At 41.0% G+C, this 24,520-nt stretch overlaps 1 long non-coding RNA gene across 1 annotated transcript; it reads right to left on the bottom strand.

Moving 5' to 3' along the window:
- Positions 1-13,459: 13,459 nt before the first annotated feature.
- LOC131565893 (uncharacterized) lies at positions 13,460-23,947 on the bottom strand. The gene is made up of 3 exons (XR_009275494.1): positions 23,907-23,947; positions 23,431-23,658; positions 13,460-13,586 (listed from the first exon to the last, which is right to left on the bottom strand). It is a non-coding gene; the product is annotated as an uncharacterized LOC131565893 (long non-coding RNA).
- Between the last annotated feature and the right edge of the window lie 573 nt (positions 23,948-24,520).

Below are 24,520 nucleotides of genomic sequence, written 5' to 3' on the forward strand. Positions count from 1 at the left end.
GCTCTCTCTATTCCAGCTAATCAGCTTCACATTTGAGTAAGTTCAAAGTTCATCAGACCTTGGGTCTGCTCTCCCTTTATTTGCTCCTCTGACTTCAGAATTAAGCTAAGCAAAGCAAGTGGTCACAAAGATGTGGAACACACAGGTTATATCCTTACAGCTCTGAGGAAGGAAGCTTCCCCAAACGATGCCCATGATCCTCTGTTTGAGCTAGAAGGAGTCAGAGAAATCCAGGGAATTTAGAACAATATATCTGGGTGCCAGGCACATTCGTGGGCTCTGAGGATGTCTGAGAGTCCCATTCCCTGCTTGATACTAAAGAATCATTATTCATTTACAGCCTTTTGGGTGTAAAATGTGACCTTGAAGTGACACTGAGCAGAACAAGCAGTCAAGGACATGGGAAGCAAGCAGGCCTGACTGATCTTGCAGGTGTTATTTCCTCAGAGATGAAATTGAGGGCTGGCACTCTGCTCATTGGCAACGATTTTCTCCTGGGTAAACTGCCCTGGGGTAATTGTGGATCATAAAAAGCAGCAAAGAACCTATAATACAATGGGATTGCTTGAAAGAGTGAAATCTGAAAATCTGTCCCTTGTTTGAGCAGCTATACTCTTATAAAACAGTGCTACCTTTTTGATAGTTTAGGCATCTCTCCCAAACACATTCTTCAGTTTGTCCTACATGACTGTGAAATGTTAGCTTTAAATCCAACAGAGAAAAAATTAACCCTGGAAGCTGCTGAGCATCCAAAATTCCCATTAGTTCTGACCTTCCCTGCTGTGTATTTCAGTGGAAAATAAAAGACTTATTTACTAACCTTAATTATCAGGAAACAGTTTGTCTAAGATAGGCTGCAGATGGCACTTCTTTACAGAGATTGACACATTTTCCTCCGGGTCCTTGCACCTAACAAAAAGTTTGGTTTTCATGAATTCCATTTCTGTGTTCTACAGAGACAAGCAAAAGAAAACATTAGTCAGGGACTGATCTATTCTAATGTGCCTTGTGTCCTCACCCCAGCCTCTGCAGAGGCTGAGCAATACTGCAGCCTCTGTCCACAGCTCCTGGTGTGGCCACACCAACAAAATCCCAAGGTTTGAAACACTAATGGAGAATCAACATCTAAAAAATAGTAATCACACAATTCCTATCTTTATGTACAGTGGAAACAAACTTCATTGTTTTTTTATTTCTATAGGGCACAAACAGAAACTAAGCAGAAACCAACATCATCCACAGGACTGTCAGAAGGGGAGGGAGCTTTGTCAAGGCTCTGAATATCTCATCTCCACATCCTCATATCTGCAGCCCAAAGAGAAACCTGGAAGCATTGCAGATTGTTGGTGCACCCAATGATTCACTGCTTGAATTCAGTGCACACAAAAGGTTTGCACTGAAAGGTCAGGCAGGTTTTCAGATTGGAATAGGCTAAATCTTTCTTTGTGTCAAAGCTTTCAAAGATAAGCAGGAGCGAATCTCCTGATGTAATGAGGGGACACCATGTCAGAACACAACAATGATTTCTTTTCCTCACTCTCAGTGAGCAATGTGCTTCTGTGGGTCTTTCATCATCCTGAAGGGTCTCTTCAAGCAGGTTTAGGGTTCCAACACCAGACAAACTGACAAATAATTTGACATACTGAGGGTATTTCTCTAGTTTTGCCTGTGAGCCAGGGCAATTTACAGAAGAGAGATGTTAACAGGAGTGAGAAAATGAAATAGTTTAAGTAAGATAACACAGAGCCTCTGATCCCTGTCTATAATGAATGCTCCCCTCTGGATAGAGCCTGGTGACATCAAGCTTATCATGAATATTTCTGTTCAGACCTGATAGACAAAACAGAGAATGGGGGAGAGGGTAATTAGCTACAGACCAGCAGGGAACTGGTTCAAATTCCCACCCCAGGCTGCTGATGGAGAGCAAATGGGATAAATGTGATGGATCTGCATTCCCAACTGACCAGGCACAGCTGTCAGGGCAGCTCATGAACTGGGTAGAAGCTGCAATTGCTGTGCTGGCCACAGAAAATGGAACTGTAGCACAGAAAATGTGAGAATTACTGGCACTTAGCCAAGTCTCTTACAAACTTTTGTGTTAAAGTCTTCCTCCTGAGGATGACAAATGATAAAGCAATGGTAAAACAAATAAACTACAAACAAACAGAAAGTTGCATCAGCATGCAAAGTACCTCCCACAGAGGAACTCCTCTGATCTTTCCCCTGGCATTTCTCCACATCTCTTGATAAAGCAAGTAGATTTCTTTGGGGATGCTCTTCAGAAATGCTAACTTATACAGAATCCTTTCTGCAAGTAATGAAGGACAGAAACAGACCAAAAAATTGTAATTATTTTATTTGCAGAAAGCCATGTACTATGTTAGTAAATTCTCTACCCTCCTTTGATGGTTTCCTAGTCATGCAGTGTGAACTTGGAAGAGTTCATATTTGCCAGTGGACAGAATATAAATTCAAAGGCTCTCAGCACAGCTTTCCTAATATGAGGGTGGCAGTTAGAGAATTGTTTAACACTTTTTTTGATATCAAAAGTCCTTCTTCTCTTTCTGCAATCTTCATTAAGTGAACAAAACCAGGTTTTCATTAGGAGAATTAGTCACAGAAGGATGACAAAAATGTGGGAAACTGAAATGTGCAATCAGTTGAAGAGGAATTACTAAAAGGGGAAAAGATCTGAAGTCCAGTGAGTATGACGTAGATAGAAAAAAAAACAGCAGGAAAACAGGTGTTTTCCTAAAAGGTTATCAGAAAGAAAGCAAGGTCATTCTATTCTTATTCACTGAGAGGATCAGGTTGAGAAACATGAACAGAACCGTGTATTTATCAAGAGACAAAAGAGATAACAAAAATGAACACTTTCAGGACTAATTTTCTGATTAGTATCTCTACAGAGGAGAAATATCAGAGGACATAAAAATAGGTCTATATGCAGATGGACCAGCAGAAATGAAGCAAGGAAATACACTCACTTCTTCAGCAACTGGTTAAATTATCTCTGTGTGATCACTAAGTACACTCAGCCCTGCATTGCCAATCTTATGAAAACAACAATCTCAGGGCTGTAAGTATTCCTACAAAACAGGCTAAGACAGCAAATAATTAATTTTTTGTTTATTAGTGTTTTATTAATTCTTATATTTAAGGAGGTTAATAGGGGAGAAGTAATGGCAAGAGATGGGTTTGAAATTTCCACTGGGACTAATAAAGTTGAATAACAGATTAAAAATTACTCCCCAAAGCCAATGCAGGCTGTCTCCAGATTTAGCACCTGATAGCAGGGCAGATTAATCTCCACAAGCAGCTTCTCAATTGAGTAGCATTCTCATTAAAACAGAAATATTATTATAATTATTATTATTATCTCATAAATAATAGACTAAATAACACAGGACATTATGTGTTACCCTCATTATCTAATCCATTGTGTTTTGTATATATTAGAGTCTTGCTAACCCTTTTTGGGATTTCCCCTTTCCCTTCAAACAATGTGTCCAGAAAAACATCTTTCAGGGATGGATACATGCTGACCTGCCACTTCTACTATTGCTAAACCTAAATAACAGAAGGAATTATGCAAATGAGCTGCATAATCATCATCCCAGCTCTCACAAGTATTTTTAACACTCATGTTCCAGAAACACTGTAAGGAAAACAACATCTCAATGCATAAAATAAAGTGAGAAATGAACAGGAGCTGAGCTGCTGATGCCCCTTCCACTGAAATAATTCTCCACTTTTCCAGGAGACCAAATGAAAGCTTTGGTTGCCCTGCTTGATTTGCTCAAACCCAGTGTAATTACTCTTGAACAGCAGACAGCCTCAGCCTTTGTGGGTATGTTTTGATTGCCCTACAGCAATAAACAGCCACAAATATATTATTATTTATTGTGTCTGACAGTTTAATTTGATTAAAGAAATCTAAGTGAAGGGGGGGGAAAGATCATAATCTACTAATGTCATAGCCTTATATTAATGTCCAGTTTGCTGCACAGTGTCCCAGGGGCTCCTCAGTTAAAAGTGTTTGTAAAGTGTTTGGTTGAGAAATCACATGGGGACAAAATCTTAATAATATTCTACAAAATACATATGAAGCCTCCTGAAAAGGAGAAAGAACAGAAAATATTGTTGGAGAGAACCTGGGAAAATATTCTTTAAGGAATCTCTGATCAGGATAAAAGTGAAAAATTTGCCTGTAAACAAATCCCTACTAGAAGGAAGGAAAAGCTAACAGATCAACAACAACAACAACAAAAAAAACCCACCACAACCCAGATTATACACAGATTATTGCTGGAAAAAGAAAGGAGAGAAATGGCAATAATGAAGAGTGCGAAAAATATACTGACATCTGAAAACAAAAAACATCAATAAATTACCAGGTACATTTCTCCCCCAAAATAAGTGTGATGCAGTCTTTGGATAGACTTTAAAGGTCATTTTGTAGAAAGAACACTTCTGAGAGGATTTCTAGTTCAGAAATGGAGCTCAGATACCAATAGTTTTCTCCATTAGATGGATGTTATTTCAGCCCATGTGTGCATTTAGGGGAGGATTTCTCCAGGTGTGTCAGAACACCAGGAACGAGGAGAGGTGACCGTGGGTGGGTGGGGCTGTTTCCGGGATTCTGACTGAGGCACAAGCCGCTCCCTTACATTTTTAGCTGAGTGTTTACCGGCAGCAGAACATCGAAAACTCCTTCTTGTTCTTTACGGGTGCAGGAGATCTATTTCCTCACGCTGTGATGTAAGGAGACAGACAAACTGATCATTAAATATAATAAACTCTTCACAGGAGGAAACTCTTCCAAACATCTGCAGCTCCTGCTGAGGCGAACCAGCTGAGCCCAGCCCTGCTGCGGGCTTGGCCGATGCTTTGAACCTCACGTTCCAAACCCTGCTAATCGCAGCGGGGCTCAAAGCAGGGGCAGCAGCGAGGACCATCAGCATTCCCAAAGGCAGAGAGAGCCACCTGCCCCTTTGTTCCAGGAGCACAGGGCTGATAATGCCTAAGAATGCAGCGCTCAGGCACAAGGAGGAGAATATTTAGGGATACCCTGGCTTCAAAAGCCATATCTGCCCTGTTATCTGCGGGCTGCAGAGGGCAGAAAGCCCGACTGACTGGATGAGCAGGAATTCCCCAAACCCCCAGCGAGCCCAGGGAACACGGGGGGAGACAGGGGGACCCTGTCACAGACACAGTTATGAAAAATCTTTTGGCCAGGATTTTTTCTCCTGAGAAGATGAGAGGCCTCAGAAATTAAATATAAACATTGATTATCTGCTGCTGTGGAATGCAACAGGTGCATCTGTGATTGGTCTCATGTGGTTGTTTTTAATTAATGGCCAATCACAGTGAGCTGGCTGGGACTCTATGGTCAGTCACAAGATTTTATCATCATTCCTTTCTATTCCTTTCAAGCCTTCTGATGAAATCCTTTCTTCTATTCTTTTAGTATAGTTTTATGTATAGTTTTATATATTTTATAATTTTATATTTTATTTTATATATATTCTTTTAGTATAGTTTTAGTATATAATTTTCTTTTAATATAATATATATCATAAAATAATAAATCAGCCTTCTGAAACACAGAGTCAAGATTCTCATCTCTTCCCTCATCCTGGGACCCCTGTGAACACCACCACAGGACCCAGTTATGGATGTTCTCCACCAGAAGAAATGTTTTTCAGGGAGAAAACCTCCTGGAGCAGTTCTGTGCATTCCTGCCATCCCAGCATTACCATAAAGCAACTAAAAATTCAGCATTGTATCCTTTTTTCTTTCTCTTCAGTGGTGCCAGGAGCTTGCTCCAAGATTTGATAAAAATGATAATTTGTACCCAAAGCAGTCATTACAGCAATATTTTCCATCCATCCAATCCATGGCACAATCTATAGCTGCAGCCTAGAACAACACTTACAATCATACACCAATTTATTCAGCTCAACAGTGTTAAATGGAAACAATGACACATCCATATACAGGATAATTATACCAATACTAAAGGAACAGAGAGAAATCCCTGGAATGCTTTTCTTTTTCCCCCTTGCTCCCCACCCCCTCCAAAAAAACCCTCATAAAAGTCATCTCGATTTTATGGGGACTCCACTCTGCAGTTCACTTCTTTAAAGAGAATGATACTATTAGCAATTAGGAGTGGGAAATCAATAAGAGCCTAATAAAGAACAGTTCCAGCAGCAGAACATAACAACTTCATCTATTTTTCAAATAATGCTGCTGAAAGGAAAAGCTCCTGTGGGCTTGGACAGCTCTGACAGCCTGGCTAGCTGCCAGGGAGCTCAGGATCTGTGATGGATCCACAGAACAGGTCACAGAGCAGGTCAGAACTCCATCCAGCTCGTTCAGCAGCTACACCTGTTCTGTTTCTTGTCCCTACAGCAATAATTCCTGTGCTTTCCCCCACACACAGCACATTAAATGCACCTGTGGATCTATCAGGAACAGGGATCATGGGGTAAAGCTTTGGCAGCCTGGCCCACAGCACAGGCTGGGAGTGTGAGCAGGGTGGCACTGCCAGGAAGATCAGCTCTGATGACAGGTTCTGTGTGTCTGCTTGCAGAGGGACAGCTTTGAAAAGCCTGCACTTTCACAACCCTGCAGGTGTGGAACCAGGTGATTCAGATGCAGTTGCACTGTGTGGAACACTGTGTTTAAGAAGGGTGTGTAAAATTTGGAACACATTTTTCAGCATCAGTTAAGAAGTTTCACATCATCAGGACATTGAAAACTGTGCTGAGGACTATAAGACTGAGCTGTGCAGATCAGGGGGAGGACTGAAGTCACCCCAGGCAGGAATGCAGCTTCCAACACCCCCCAGACAGACCATGCAGAGGGAATACATCCCACTGGAGTTCAAGCTCACAATCTGCTCTGGGAGATCTGTCCCAGAGGAGCAAAAATCTCTTCTAACTCCTCAAATGTCAGTGGTCCTCCCTTAAGCTCATGCAAAAGAAGAGTAAATGTTTAGGGAACATCATGCAAAGATCACAGATAGAATGGGAGATGCACATTCCAGAACACCCTGGGTGTAGCCCAGAGGGACAGTTAAGAGTTTGAGCTTCCATTTGTGCTTGTAGATAAAATTTTATTTCAATACTTTAGAGAGAAAGCAACCACACATTAATTTACCACAAATTAATTTTTAAAAAAAATTATTTTATGACAATACCAGTGAGGCCCTTTCAGTTGTCAGAGGAATAGCACGTGTTTGCTGAAAAACTGTATATTTGTAACTTTTAGGAATTTTTTTCACATCCTGAAACACAATTTTACACATTTTTACACTATATTGCCACTTTCAAAAATTCTGAGAGATTTCTTATCTATCAGTAACAGGAGTTTCTATAAAAAAGCTGAGTATCCAAATTAGGAAACACATAAAAAGCTACTTTTCCACATTCATACATTATAAATCACCTCACTTGACTGAAATAGTATTTAAATTGTACTTTCTCCAAGGAGATCACAAGGAGTAGAGAATAATTATCATTGTTGTACAATCACAGGACACTAAAGTGATTTAGAGTGGCTATTATTTTACTACTTGTTAATGATTCCTTAAGAGTCAGAACCACTGTCAGTAAGAGAAAGGAGACTCATTTTACCATGTAAGACTTTTCACCATGATCAGGTGCTTCAGTGAATCCACCATGACCCATGTCAGAGCCCAGGTGACCTTCATGAGCAAATCACTGTTACATAACAACCATCAAGACAAAATCCTTCAACATTTTGGGGACAGGAGGGGACACCCTCACTGTCAGAGCAGCAAAGGTAACTCCCTAGAGCTGCACAAAGGAAGCTTGCTACCAATATTTGTGCATCCATAACAACAGGCCAAGAAATTCCCACATGGCTGGGGTCACCTCCCACATTGTGGGGGCAGATCTGAAGTCCCAAACTGCTTGAAAATAATGCAGAAAGCAGTGCAGGCCCAGGTTTCTAGGCTTCCCTTCTCACTGCTTAGTCCCTGCTCCATGCTGGTTGCTGTTTGCCAAATAAGCACTGGAATCCCCACCAGTGACACAAATGTTGTCTCTGCCAGTCTCGGGATGCTTTTTTGCCTCTGTCTGGCATTTTGGGTTTGGATGGGAGATCAGAAATGGGGCAGCATCCAGGCACTCATGAGGCTCAAGTGTCCTTGCAGGAGCTCTGTGTCTTTCCTGACATTGAACTTGAAAAAAAGCAAATATCAAAGAAGAAACTTCTCCACAAACTTCTGTGTTACACAATTGTCCTGATTTCCTGCTTTGCAGAGGAAAACACACAGATATCAGGACACAGATCATTTGAGGACATCCTTTGTACACTGTGCTAACAGCAAGCACTGCACTGCAATGGCAGAGTCTGCACTGCACGGGGAGCAGCTGGGGCACGAGGGACTGGTGAGGCAGCCCCTGGGACACTGTGTCCCACCCTGGGCTTTTTGTCACCCAGGTGACACTGAGAACATGCAGGGAGCTCAGGGAAAATCACTGAGTAGGGAAGTGCCTGCAGCATGTGAGGAGAGGCTGAGGGTCTGAGTGTGTTTAGCCTCAAGAGAAGGTTTGGGAAAGGAATCCAACTGCTGTAATCAAACATTTAAAGGGTAATTACATGTAAGATAAAGACACTTCTTAGAGATAACAGTACAAGGGCAAAAAGCAATGATCAGATTGGGGCAGGAGAAATCACCAGTGGATACAGAAGACATATAGAAGAGAAAAAAATCAGTGTAAGGGCTGAAGTCCTGAAATAGGTTGTCTAGAAAGACAGAAATCTCTGTTCCTGGTGGTTTTTCAAAATCTGATCAGACAAAGCCTTGAGCAATTGATCAAGCTTTGAAGGTAGCCTTGCCCTTCATGTTCTCTGGAGGCACACTTCAAACTAACTTATGTTATCTGGAGATCCCTGACACGTTTCCCTGTCTTTAACTCTACCCTGCTGCACAAGGCTGTTCAACAAGCTCAACCCTGCACTCAGGTCTGCTATCACAGGCTCACAAGTCAGAGATTTGACAAATTGTAGTTCTTACAGTTACAGAGCTGAAAAAGTCAATAGTGCCATATACTCATTTTTTACTAATCACTCACTGCCAAATCCTTGAGTGTGTTATCAGGCAAAGGCCCATCAAACCCTGGAGAAAGCAGAGTGCACCTCAGAGCCCCACTTCATTGTGGCTAAACTGAGCAGAAACTGCATGTGAGCCAAATGAAACCACACCAGGGCTGTGGGGGCAAAGTCTGGGAGCTCCTAATCACCATTTGTGCAGTTCATACACAGATCTCTCCAGAGCTGCAGGAGAGGTGCCCAAATAACTTCTGGGAAAAGCTGGCAATGGGCTTCATCAGCTGACTGTAACTGATTTATTACACTCAATTGTTGATGGATGATTTGCAGACTGAGGCTACATAGCCCAGTGACTCATGAGCCTTACCACACTCCAGTAAATTCAGCACTTTTTCCAGACACCAATGTTAATTCTGCTCTCCAAAACTGATAGCTCAAAATTGGTGGGATGGCTGAGAATAAAGTGCAGTAATGACCCTGAGTTCACTTTGGCTTCTTGATCCCAAAGCTGAACATGCATGACTGCAAGCAATAACTCAGGCCAGCCTTGGGATCCTGACTGTGCTCCTGGACAGCATCTGAGAGTGAGAGTGGCAACCAACAGCTTAGAGCAGGCAAAAACTGAGCCACATTCACTTTACTTCTCATTTTTTCCTAGAAATATTTCCTAGAACACAAGTACAGTGCAATTTTGGCACAGAACACCTCTGTAGCCACAGTGGATTCTTCACAAGAAATTCCTAAGTATTTTGCAGTATTAGGATGAAAAAAATAATGAATCTAATTTAATTCCTAAAAAGAGAAGGATGAAGAGGAAGAATACTAAAACAAACAAACAATTTTAAAATGCTATCTATAAGCACAAATCATGTTAAACCCATTGTGAGTTAGCTAATTAGAACAGAACACACATAATAAATCCAGAGAAGTAAAAATTAAAATTACTAAGATATTAAATTTGAAACCAATTCAAAATACTTCACTTTTTCTTTTCTCACACCTAGTTTTTATTTTCATATTCCACTAGACCTGCTGGAAAATGCAGGCCTGATCTTTCCCTGCTTAGCAAAGACTTGTCTTTGATGTGACTGATAATGAGCAGGAACAGGAGTGGGACAAACAGGTGCTCAATGCCTTATGAGCACAAGAGATGAGAACAAACCTTGTTCTGCCCTGTCCTCACTGAGAGCTCAGTGAGTTGCAATTCCTCCTTTTCCTCCTCACTCCCAGTTATGTCACATCCATTAGCTGGAGACTGCAAGGGTTTTTCATGGAGGTTTCATGGCACTAATGGGGAAAGTAGATGTTTATAGCTAAAATTCTGGTTTTATGAATGATGTTCCTAGGGCTTAATGGGTTGTGTTTCCTTGGCAACAAACATATAATGTGCTTTTTAATCAGGTTTGTACATGAGCTTTGTACAGGACCATGCCAGAGGTCCCTGCTGATAAGGTTTCTAAAACATTATGAATTCAGAAGAGTGGATCTACCCTTTGACAAAGCAAGGGCCACACTGGCAGAAGAGCCAGAGCCTTCCCTTTATAAAGGTGCTCCAACTGCAGGCTCCTGCTTTTATTATCTAAGTCCTCATTCATGCAAAGAACCATCTTCACTTTTTTACATCAGTAAATTTCATTAACTCCCTGGTTATCCACTTAAATATTCTACACTTAAAAAAAAAAAAAAAATCAAACCCAGAATGATATCCCAGGAATTAAATTTGTAAGCCTGCACTGTGGTTTATCCTGAAGAAACCTTGGAGGAAAAACAAGTTACTTATTTTATTTCCTGTTTTTCTACAAAACAACTTGTTACAGGAAATGGGCTGCAATCTGTTACTGAACTTCAACATTCTTTGTGATCCACAAGAGGGAATCCCAGATCCACAGAAAAGAAATCCTAAACTCCACACACTGTACTGGTGAAACACCAGACTTGTGGTGAATATGCACAGGCACAGAGAACTCCTGTGGCTGAAGTCAGCACGGATCATCACAGTGCCACTCTGAAGCACTGCTAACATTTTGTTTCACAACAAACATAAAAGCTCCATCTACAAGTCTGGAAAGGTTTAGTGATAGAAGATGAAGATTTTTTTTTTTTTTTTTTTTTTTTGTATCACATCCGTGGAAAAAAGTAAAATACTCAACACCACATGAATCTTGGCTGGCTCCAACCTTGTAACTGTGAAAACAGCAAAGGTAAAGGGGGTGGAACACTGAACTTCTGACACAAGGCACCAGCTAATTGACTCATTTATATTCTTAGATTGTCATTCACATAGTAAACCGAGTAGTGAAGAGTACACTCGTGATCCATAAGCACCTTAAAACATTTACTAACCACTAATCCATGCAGTGCTCCCAGTTAAGGAAGGCTGACATCCATTGCCATCAGGACCTAAAATAAGAGGAAAGTTACAATCAGCACTCATCTGATTGGTTTATTTATTAAAGCAATCAGAAACTTAGAAAGAAACCATTCCAAACATGGAAAAAGAGTGTTCTACTGTTGCATCTGAACCAAGAAACACAACAAAAGGATTATTAAACACATGGAAACAAGATCTAATAGATAGGCAGGAAAAAACAAGGTGGAAGGAACACCAAAACTGACAATGGAACAATTGGTATGAGAGACAATTTGCAAATCAGACTGAACAGAATTGGTATGAATAGAGAAAGTGTTCACTGAACCTGTACAGGTGGCACAGGGAAGGAAAGAAGGCAGCAGAACTGTTCCATCAGGCAAGGCTGTGCAGGCACAGAGCCCTGTCTTGTTTCTCTGCCATTGGGCTGATCAGTGGAATCAGGGTCCCCAGCTGCCCCTGCACCAAGCTCAGCACCACTGAATGTTCAGAATGTTACAGCAAAACTGCCTCAGTGTGCTGCTCCCCAAGAATGAGACTGAAAACCAGCCCTGCCACCACCCAACAGAGCATCCCCAGCCTGTGCCAACCCTGCCAGAGCTCCAGAAGAATCTGGAGAACACACTCAGGCACAGGGTGGGATTCTTGGGGTGTCTTGTGCAGGGTCAGCACTTTGAATCAATGATCCTTGTGTGTAGGGGGATAGAATAGTGTAGAAAGTGATCTTACCCCTAAGGGGTTGCAGCTGGGCCAATTATCAAAGACTGGGAACAAGCCTGACTTCACCAGGCCACAGCTGTAAGCAATGAGAAGAAGATGCTATAACAGAGTGGGGTGGCTGGGTGAGAAGGGAACTGGAGTCAGTTGGTGCTTTGTGAAGAAGAGTCAGTGCTCTGAGGAGCTGTCCATGAGAAACACCAAGAAAGTGTGAAACTTTTGTGATAAGGAGACAACAGTGTGGAACCCCTGCAATAAGATGACAACACTTGTGGGTCTATTCCAGCTCAGGATGTTCTATAATCACAAAGGGGTAGAGAGGACACCTAGAAAGCTTGCAAATGGGTACATCAGCCACAGTTTCACCTGGGAATGTTGCTGACATCATTCAATCACTGCAAACAAATCATTATTCCCAGCTGAACAAAGCACCCAAGGCACAGCAGCTTCCTGCCTCAGAGCAGAGTTGCTCTCTGCCCCATGATGACACAAAGAATGAGGCAGTCACAGCTGCAATGCCATTCTCCAGGAACTGAAAAGTAAATTGATTGCCATGACTCAACTGCTCAAATCAATACTCACCCTCCCCTCCTCCTGTACACACACAGACATTTTTCTTCCTTTAAAACAATATCTCCAAAGTTAAGGAGCATTACTGTGCTTAATGATATATAAGCACATTTTTCAGGGGAAAGCATTTTCTGCCTATGACTTTATTCAGTGAAAAATTTGTCATCAGTTCTTGTGAATCTGGTCACTGACAACCAGGGTGTGACAAATTTGAATTCATGTTCTTGACCTGCTGGAACTGGTTCTGAAATTTATGGCAATTTAGGATTTGAATCATGCCCATCAACACAACATCCCAACACCTCTGTGTTTACAGTCCTACATGAAGCACATAAGAAACATCATTTCCCTGGGATCTGGCACTGTCCAAAGCTATGACATCATGCAAGAGGCAATTAAGGCCACTTTAAGTAGATTTTTAATGAAAATTAAGACTTGACAATTGCCTAAATACTAAATAATTAATAACTTCAAGAAAACAGTTTGAAGCCCCAAGAGCAAATGCATCCATTAACAAGGAGAGTAAGCAGCTTCATCTCTGTTCACAGGTAGTAAAAAGAAATTCAAGCTCCCTGTGCAGAGCCTTGCAGGTGTGAGTTCCAGCCTGCTGAGGTATGTGAGCCATAAAGATCCTGACAGCCACAACACTCTGAGCACCAAAGCACAGCCATCAGCAATGGAATGAGCTCCTGCATGGGCACTCAGAGAAAAGCACCTCTTCTGCCTTTATTTGCATATAAAACATGATGGATGGACAGCCTGTGGTTGGTTTGGATCTTTTTTTAATCCAAGAAAATCCTCTTCATTAAATTACTACCAAAGGCAGCTTCAGATATTGTTGCTCCTGCAAGTGAAGTAACAACAAAAGGAAATCAGTAACTGCCAAAGCTTTTGCCTCTGGGTTCCACCTGATTTTTTAAACTGCACAACAGTTCAATTAATCCTACTCAAAGACAGCTTCTGATGGCTGCTAAGGTAAACAGCAGCTATTTGTCCACACAAATGATGGATTTGGGACCTAGACTGTAATGTTCCTACGACTGACAAATTTGTTTCCCATATTCTCAACACCCAGAGCAGAACATTTGCTGCCCAGAAGTAGAGATGTTTATTTTCTAAAATGCACAAACCCTCACATATGGGATCAATTTACTTACAAAATATATAAGTGTCATCAGTGAAAGAAATCTTGAATGATTTCTCCTTAGCGATAGAAGAACAACAAAAATCTAAAGTCTGTATTTCCTACCACTCTCATAATTTTAAAAACATTAAGTCGCTAAAATCCATCCCTTTTTTTGGTGTTTGACCCTGATTCCAAGTCCTTGCCTTAAAGCCAAGGGCCCTTGGTGATCCTTGCACAGCCAATTCAACATCCCAGTGACAACAGCCCTGTGGAGCCCAGAGATGTGCAGGAGATGGAGCTGCTGTGTTCCCTGGGTTGGAAGTTTGAGATGGCCTTCAACAGCCACGTGTACAATAATTTTTATCCAGTGAAACATCAAGTGATCATCCTCTGGATGATCCCAAAGGACACACAATTGCAGATACTGCAGGGAGGCAGGGGCAAGGGGCTCTATTTTATTGTCCTTTTTATTGTCCATTGAATTAATATATTTAAATAAATATGAATAGACATAACTCAGTATGTAATCTTCATATAAGATTATATTATATAGAAGAATCTACATCATTATTACGTCCTCTAAAATTATCCTGAACTAGTAAATCTAATCTTATATACAAGGTTATAAATTTTATAATTTACTTTCTATCTAATTTTGTATCTATAAAGTTAAACTTTTATCCAATATAATGTTTTACTTATTTGTAATGCCACTGTATCAAGTCCAAAGGTGTTGTGCTGTCATTACTCCTAACAACACTGTCATAAACAACAAGTAACACAGAAAAAAATTTCTTCTCCACAAATTTTATGGTTTGGGGTAGGGTTTCTTTATCTGCACACTTTTCCTACACAACCTGATAAGAATAAAATGATAATGCAAAGATAGAGTTACCATCTCATGCTGTTCATTCAATAAATCAATGGATTTGCAGGAAAAAATGAGAAAATAACTCATTAAACAGAAAAGTGGGCAGGGAAGTACTCTGTTAGCTGGGCTACAGTGTCTCCAGTCATTCAAAGTTCTGAAGTTAATTGCAAAACAAATTAATTCCACAATTCTGAAATATCCTTTGGGAGCCCAGACCCTGATGTGCAGTGGCAGTGTAAATAATCCTGAGTGAACTTTCAGCACTGAAATCCATCCTGGATTGGGTACCTGCCCCATCCTGCTGGGCAATGAAGTGCAAAGGGAAAGTCCTGCAGCCTCTCAGTGAAAGCACCAGCTTCAGTCACAAGTCACAAAATCACTCACTAGGAAGATGTTTGTAGAATCTGTACTTTAACTTCCATTACTGCTGTGTAAGTGATGATATTTTAGAATAAAACATAAGAATACTGGTTCCAGGTAGGTAGAGTTACATCCTTTAGATGTAAAGCTATAGAGCACCCAGGTGATTTGTGTTAGCTGCTTAAAATCTCAGAGGAACTTGTTTTCTTCTAGTAACTAATGATAATTAAATCCTTGGGGGTTTCATGAGCAAGATTTTATTTCTGTGAGTACAGAGTGAATACTGTGCAAACAAATTTCTCCACCAGATGGAAGCATTAGTCAGCAAAAGCTGAGCTCTGCCAGGACTGTGTGTGCTGCAGCATCACAAAGCACCTCCACTGCCACTCACAGAACTTCACCAGCTACAAACCCCAAGTGCTTCACACTCGTGGAAAACAAATCCACAATTCTGTACCTCCTGAGATCTCCAGTATTGCTACAGCACAGCATACAATTATTATTTCAATATTTACAGAAACCTGACATTGGTGGAAGTCCAGAGACAGGAAAAGCTGGAGTATGAATCATAAAAATGTGGATTTCAGGTAAACTTTACCAAAACCCCATAAGCTCTACCAACCTTTTCCAACTCCCTGCCAGTTAAACAAACACAGTCTAGTTTCTTGCTTGCTTTCTCATATTTTACCAGTAAAAGTTATCCAAACATAAATGTTTAAAATGTACTTAAATACAATAACCTCAAATTATTCAACACAGGTAGAGTGTTGAAATAAAACAAACCCAAGTTCAGGGGTCATTCTGAAGCTCAGTTAACAGAAAAAGTAACACAAGTGGCCATTAATAATAGGATCAAATATCCTTCAATTACAGATCCAGCAGCATCCCAGGCCAGTACCTGCAAGGCTGCTCCAGTGCATCAAAGCCCAGCAAAGGCCATGATTACTGACATATTTTACAGTGATGCAAGTCCCTTAGCTCACCATGAACAGAACAGCCTGATCTGCAAACCCCACCATTGCATGGCCATTAACTAAACACTGTTTTCAAACTAGAATTTAAGGATTTACACACAGACCTGAAGCACAAGCAAGTGATTTTTCATGGCTCACCTGATTGTTGGGAAGCCCTGAGCACTGACTGGCTGCTGCTTTCCCCCTCTGTGAGCTGTTTTGTTCCTTGCCACCTGATCAAAATGACATTAAATTATTTCAAGTATGAGGCACAACTTTCTTTTACAGCTGCTCTGGCACACAGACTGAGATTGCTTTGTTCAGTATGCTGAACAAATAAACAGTCAATCGAGCAGTACTTCTAAAGCATAAGGATGGGAATTTAAAATAAACATCAAAAACTCCCACCCTCTATTCCCTTTCTTCTCCTCATACCTAAGTGGAAATTCTGTTCCCTGCCCAATGAAGTTACATTTCCTCTTCTGGATTTTCCTCCTAGCTCTGCCAGAGCTGAGCTCCTACCCCCATTCCAGCCTGCTCCCAACATTTCAGCAGCCCTGGATGTCAGTCAATAGCTCAGGTGCCCCTAAACTCCTCAATTACCTGACCTGACATCAGCACTCTCCAGAGCCTGACTGCATTCCTGTTTGCAGCTCCACAGTAACTGCAAGGATTTTGATTTTCAGCCTGAAGATGACTGCACACAGTGGGGCCAAAGAATGGCTCATTCCAGGAACTTCAGTGGGAAGTTTGTAACTCGTTTCTAGCGAGCTCCAGAGCATCTGCAGGGGCACTGAGAGCAGAGACTTGGACATGTGGAGGCAGTCACACTCACACATGCATGACCTAGACATGTAATTCTCTCAAACTACAGAAAGCTTGGAAAAGCTAGTCTCATTACAAGTTATCTATTTATCCATAGAGCAACTGCATGTGTTTATACACATACACAAATGCTGCCAGAGGTACAGATCTGCACATCACAAACAGTGCTAACCACTGTTTACATCCCCACATCCTTACATGAATCACACACTCACTAAACTTGTTCTTCAGTACCTTTCTCATCTCTGATAGCTGCCTCCTACTTTTTATTTAACCTCTGCTTCACCTCTCACATGGACATTTCTGAGAACTGCTGGAATTATTAAAACAAGACAGGTACATGTCAGCAGGGATGAAACAGATGAAATTGGGAAAGGTAGGAAACAAGTGGAAAACAAATGACAGGCACACAGGGAGCCTGGTGCAGATGCAGCAAGCTCAGGCTGTGACATTCACTGTGACAGCACCTCTGATGTCTGGATAAATACTGGGCTGGGCTATTTATCTGAGAAACCAACGGAACCAAAGAGGAAAAAACAAAGAGCAATAGAAACTGCAATCCCATCTTATGCAGAACCACAGGACAACAGAGCTTTTCTCCATTTTCTTGTGGTTTGATGTTCACAGGTGGGAAGATCCCAGAGACCAATGGAAACAGCCCAGCCAGAGAAGTTCCAGGACATCAAGCAATGGGGTCTTTGAGTCACAGGCAGCCCTCCCTGGAGTCTAAAAATCTAAATAAAAGTCTCTACTGCAGTTTATGGGAACATTTCCTGGCACCCATCATGACAAACCCTTTTTCCCAGTTACCTCAGCCAACTCAGTAGCCATGGCAACAGCCTCCAGTGCAATGACATCATATGGTTTCCCAGGCAACCACTCCCAGTGCAGTGATGTCATGTGGTCACCATGGCAATGCTCCATGAGGCCAGGAAGAAAGTTCTCTAAGTGGGAAGATGGGTCAGAAAGGACAAAAGAGGGCTCAGGCAAAAGCTGGATAAAAGATAATTGAGGAAAAAATATCAACTTTGTATCAAGGATAAATGCAAGGAAAAAGAATTGATGGACAGATTGAAGGACAGACAGAAGACAAAAAAGGAGAAATTGTAATTTGAACTACAATTTGTTTTTTTTAAAATCTTAATTCTCTAATCTCTAATATGTTATTTAGGTCAGAGATTCCGAAGCAAAGCATGCATGGTCACAGGAAGTTTAAGCATGGTTCAAACACTGATTTACTGACAATCCAGAAGAAACTGTCAGAAATCTCCAGAGACACTGAGGGAAATCACACTATTTAGAATTCATAGGTACATTTTCTAATCTATTTCCATTCTCTGGCTGACTCCCAGGGCTCTGTCACAGCACTGCCAATAACCAGGTGTTGCTGCCACCGGCACATGGCTCAAGGAAAAGATTCCTTTGCCCTCTTCCTTCTGCTCTTTGTAGTTGAAGACAATAAAAAGAACCTGGCCAGCTGACAGATGAAAACATGTTTTCCTTTTACTGAAAGCTCCCTCAGACCCTCACCAAGATGGAAGAGTGTCCCTTCTTTTAATTTTCTATGTCTTCTTCCAGTTCTCTTATACTCCCAAACATTTGAATTTACTGAGTACAAACACCCTTTCTGCATTCAATCCTGTTTTAGCTCTGGCCAGTCTCAGCCAGCAGACAATGTTACTGCCAGCTTTATGGTAAATGGCCATAAAACCCCTGGGAAAAAGCTTCTTGGCAATAAAAGGCCAGCACTATTGATACACAGTGTTTTATCCATGTATACAGCCTTGAGTGCAAGATAAAGTAACAAAAAGCTCTGCCTTCTGAGGACAGCCTGCAGGCTAAAAGCTCAGGGCAATGCTCCTGAGAATCTTCCAGGTCTATCACAGGATTTTTCTATCCAGCAAGGCATCCTCACACAGTCTCTCTACAGCAAAACTTTAGTGTAGTTTCTTCAGCACAATTCTTGCCCTCCATCACTCTTTGCAGATGGAGTTGATGTGGAATCAGATGCAGGGACTGTGATTGTAACAGTGCAGCTCAGCAATGCAGGGTTGCAGCTGTGACATCTAAAAGTGACTTGTTTTCTACAGTTGAAGTGAAGAACCTCAGCTGGTCTATTCAGACCCAAACTTCAAATAATGTGAAGCTTAGAAACCAAATAATGTTGAATCTCAGAAACCTAATAATAATGTGAAGCTTAGAAACCTAATTTGAGCATGGCTGTGGATGAGCTATTTGTGTCAGACTAACCCACAGACTGTCCCAGGTCCCTGGCAGCAGTGCCCACCAGCCCAGCTGTCTGCACAGTTCAGCACACAGGAAAAGAGCACATTCCTATACAAAGGATTTTGTCCAGTTTGTCACAAGGAAATATTTTTGTACCTCAAGACCTCATGCAGATTGTTGCTGTTACTCAGATAGCAACAATGCATTTCATATGCCAAGCACTTCCCAAATCTCTACAAAGGCAGGCATTAGGGCTCCTGAAGTCCAGCTCCTTCCGAGCAGCCCACTCAGTAATCTCCAAGGGGTTTCATTGCAAAACCCTGCAGTCATCAGCTTGGAAATGTTCCAGGTGCTTAATCACAGCAAGTGGAACGGAGAGAGGGAAGAAAAATTCTCAGAGATAAGCAGCACTAGGAAGGATGTGGTGGCCAAGGGAGAGAAACAGGAAAAGGGGAGGAGGAGGAGAGGAAAGGGAGAATAAATATCTCACACTGCTGATGAGCAGAAACACAAACACCAGAGACAGACACAAAGAAGGCCAGCAGTGGTTCCCCCAAGTTATTCTACTGTCCTCATACACATCCTCTCTAAATTAAAAGATATTCATGGAGCAGCCAGCTGCACATCTCACACAAAAATCAGGCTGAGCTGGGCATTCTCATACAACCAACAGGTCTCACAAACCAGTTACGCCCTCATGGAGTTATCAGAATTATCTCTGCAGGGGAGGGGAAGGAAAGCTCAGCAGGGTCAGCACAGAATTTTGGAAAATAACTGCTAGAGGAGAATAGAAGTGGGAAATAGGTGTTGAGGGCTATATTGGTTGTGGGATGGGGTTTTTTCAGGCTGAGCTGTGAGACTGAAACATCTGCATTAAGCTATGCTTCAGGCTGCTGTTTTATTTCAAAAACTAGGAATTTTTAAGAAACTGTGGCAAAACACAAAATAACGTCCTTTTGTTTGGCTTCTGATAAATCTCTCTGATGAACAATGATATATGACAACATCAAGTAAAACAAGATGTTGAGAATTTACTTAAAAGGGAGAAAGAGGAAAATCTAGAGCAATGACTATAAATCTGTTATAAACTGTGTTGCCTTAAGTAAGAAAGGTTAATATGCATAAATAGCTAATTCATTCCCACAGTAAGTGCCATGCTTTAACACAAGTGCACATAAAAGTTCTAGGTGGATTAAGAATAAGACAAATTCTGCTCTGATTGATACAAGACAATAAAGATCACACATAATAGAAGAAATGGTAACATGCAGCTCACCAACATGGACAAAGTATTATAGTGAGGAATAAAAGTAAAACTTTGCAGAAGCTGTTAAAAGCTTCAGCTCTCAGGCTAGTTAGCCCTAAAAAAGTAATTAACTTCAAAAACCAAAAGTTGAAATAACAGAGAGGAAAATAAGACTTGTTTCTATTGAGTAAGAAATAAATTGTGAGGTCAGAAAACATTTATCATGAGGAATCAGAATATAGGTTGAATAAAATATCTTCTGGGTATTCCTTACTTTGTGTCAGCCCATCCATCTGCTAATTAGCACCAAGACATTATTGTGATTGCATTAGGATAACAGCATGAATAATTCATTATCCCTTACCCAGAGATCTGGCACTTTAGTAGCTCTTCATCAGTTCCTAATCCAAGGATTCAGCATAATCTTTATGGCAGAATTAACAACATACATACACATATAATGTGTTTAGTAAAAATTTAAAGCAATTGTTTTAAACACAACTAACAATGGGCTAATAAGCTCAGCTAAAGCTGGGCTTCACTAATCTAAAAATAAGTTAATTCTGGCCACAAGCCTAGGCTAAGAGGGGACAATCTCAGAGTGAGGAAGTGTCAGCTGTGGAAACCCAGAGAATGACTCAGCAGTGGTACCAAAGCGTGCTCATCTCTGAGCAGTGCTGGGCTCTGATGATACCAATGACAGAAAATGTCTGAACTTCCCAATCCTTCTCAATCCTTCCACACCACCTTAGAGCCCAGAGAGCTTAGCAGGACCTATTTCAGAAGAGGCAAATATCAGTCCTTAAAAAGGTGCCACCCTTTTTGGGGTGGCACGAGGGAGCAGAGAGGTGTCTGCCCTTTAAGGACATGCTGGAATCTCCCTCACCCCTCAGACAGACAGACAACACTGGAGAGACCTGGGCCATTTCTGCTCCCTGCTCTGACCTGGCAGGCAGTGACAGGAACAGAGATGGCTGCTCCAGGGTGGCTCTGGCTGCCATGGAGACAGGAGGCCACTGCAGATGGTGCCACACCTTGCATCCCTCTGGGTGGTGCCTAAGCCCCACACCCTGGGCAGGTGTGTCACTGGATAACTGGGCTGGACTTCTCAAATAACCACCCAGGATTTGGCTTTTTTCTGAGTCAAAACAAAGAAAACACAGACAAGCACAAGTTTCTCTTTGCAGACAGAGAGCACAATCCATTTTACTGAGCAGGGAAAGCAGTTAATCACTGTCATCCATCCCCTTCTGTGCCCTCTGCAAGAGTCAGATGTGCTTTTGTGCTGGAGGGGCACAACAACAGCCACAAAGCCTGCTAGGAAAATGCTGCTCCTGCCAACCCCCTGCAACTCTGCTTCCTTCCAATGTGTGCCTTGGTGCTTGGGAAAGGAATCAATGCTTTTCTGCCAGCCCTGCTCTTTCAGTAGCCTCTGCTGGAGATATCCCTGAATAAAGGGCATTCTTCAGATTGCTCAAACAAGGATGCAGTTCTCCAAATGCCACAAACTTTATATACAATTACTGCAAATATATTAGGCTTATATTTCTAATAATGTAGGTTTATTATAATTTATAAATCATATATAATTTATATATATAAAATTTATTACAATAATATATTTTATATAAATATAATAATTGCATTATTTATATATTTATAATGATTATATTTAATATTTATAACTGGCAAAACATCACTGAAATTCATACGGACAGTATATTTTGAGCTGTTTCTTCTCTTAGACATGTTGTTAAACCACTTAATTCTTCAGAGATGGAAGAGTTCAACTACTATTAGATTGAGTCCTAAAGTGGAATTGATCACATTATCCAGTTATGTGAAAATAGCTCATACTAATTTCAGTACATTACAGTACATAAGTGATTTCTTAATGATTTCCTCTATAAAAATATATATATATAAACTGCTGAAGTACTCACAGTGCCTTGCCTTGGTGCACTCTGGGGTTTACAAAAACCCAACTCAATGAAAATAATTAATCTGGCTATGATGTTTGAATTGGGACAGACCAAGCTGGTTCATAATCATTAGTTAAAATCATTTAGACTAAAATATAAGACAAGTAACACTGAAGATTCAGAAAAATGTGTATACTTGAAGTGTATATATATATACAAGTGTATTACTACATTTATAGTTATTCAATATTAAATCACAATTGGCATATAAGAAAGTCATAATAAACACTGTTATTTCTAACAGATGGTTTAATATCTAACATCAATTAAAAATTTACCTGGCCTGACCTCAGTGTTCAGAAAACATCTTCATTAATCTCAGAAATCATTAAGGCTCAGACACTAAACCATCTGCATCTATGGAACTTCAAGTACTGCAGGCTTGTTCAGAACAAGATCTAAACATCCTCTGTCAATTATGTGGATAATCAACTTCACATCCTTCAAAATCTGCCACTGATTTCAAGGAGCTGCTTCAATGAACCTAAGATCCATCAAATAGGTTTCTTGTGTTGTTGAAGTGGTTTGGCCAATTTTTCCTCATCAATTATGTTAAATTAATTCCAATATGTGGTGTGGATAGAATTCCAAAAAACCAAGTATACAAAGCACTGGAATATTTTTCCTGTTTTCTCTCTGTCCTTAAACTTAAATTGGTTTATTGAAAGACTTCCAGTTGTTCCCATGCTGACAGAAAATGTTTTCCAATGTATAACAACATCAGTTTTCACCCTTCTAACTGCTACTGTCATTAAGTCATTCTCTTACGTGACTTAAAATACAGCCAGGCTTTTTCTTTTCCTCAATGTGAGTTGTACTGACATCATTTTTTTCTAGATTATTATATTGCAGCTGCTGGAAGAGGCCCTGAGAGTTGGTTAGGGAATCCCCTCCATGCTCCTTTGGAAATAGATTGGGCTCTGTCAGTTAGATGGAAGCCAGTCAGTCAGTCCATCCAGTTTACAGATGTAGATCACAGGTGTGAGGACCAAGGAAGGAAAACCACAGCCTGAAGTTACAGGCAAGGGAAAGGCAATGTGGAAAATCTATTTCCAAACCCATAGTGAGACCCAAGTAGTAACAGTAAATGGTTACTTACCAGAGGATCTGTGACCTCTGATATGTGTTATCCATGGACCTCTTCTCTCTTCTTAAGGTTTCTGCTTCCCTAGAACCTTCACATGTTCAGTGCTACTGCTCATGTTGAAGAGCAGCCTCTCAGTACATACTTTAGTGTCCCATAGCATTGGCACATTTATTCCAGTGGGTTCAATAGGGTGTGGGTGTTTTTGTACTCTGAGAGATGAACACAACCATTTCTGTGAAACTTGAACATGTTTGAGCAGATTAGGACATAGACTGAGAGTATCTCTGTCCCCATAAAGACACAATTAATTTAAGGGCTGACTACACCATAGCTTTCAAGTTCCAAAAATGCTGCTTTACTGTTAGCAGCTGTCAGGATGCTAAACATTCAAGGATATGCACAAGCCTTGTTAATATTACACCAAAACCCTCAGAATGACTGGACCTCTCAACAAAGATTGTTGTCATCTTATTGTAAATCTTTCATACCTGCTCAGTGATTGCTCATGTGCAGCTCCTCACAGCACAGCCAACAACCTCCAGCTCTCTCCTCCCCCAGCTAAGCCACTCTTTTGTAGCACTCTTCTTCTTATTGGACACAGCTGGGGCCTGTTAAGGGCAGGCTTGTTCCTAATTTTTGGTGATTAGTACAGCTGCAACTCCTCAGGTGTGAGATTACCCTCTGCACTATCTTTATTTTCTTACATTCTATCCCTCCACAAAAGATTGCCTGTAAAAGACATGAAAATTGTGGTTCTGGGCAAGAGTAATGCTCAGATGGACACTAATGAAACCCCCACCATGTCAAGAGCAGCAAAGAACCTTTTATGCCTTCAAGGACACATAAAGTCCCCCCTAGGGACAGGGGACAAAGTCACTCAATTTTGAGTCTTTCCATTGGAATTACCCCTGCTTCAAACCATGTTGTGAACTTCAACTAAGCACCTTTGGTGAATACACCTGGTGTTTTCTAACAATAAATTGGGCATAGCCTAGGATTTTATTTATTTTAGAGAGTGATAGGCAGAAGACATTACTTGGGAATGACCTATGAGAAATATCAGTTCCAAAATACCTGAATCCTGTGGTCTTCTGCAAAATAT

This window comes from Ammospiza caudacuta, chromosome 18 (assembly GCF_027887145.1).
Source record: "Ammospiza caudacuta isolate bAmmCau1 chromosome 18, bAmmCau1.pri, whole genome shotgun sequence".
NCBI lineage: Eukaryota > Metazoa > Chordata > Aves > Passeriformes > Passerellidae > Ammospiza > Ammospiza caudacuta.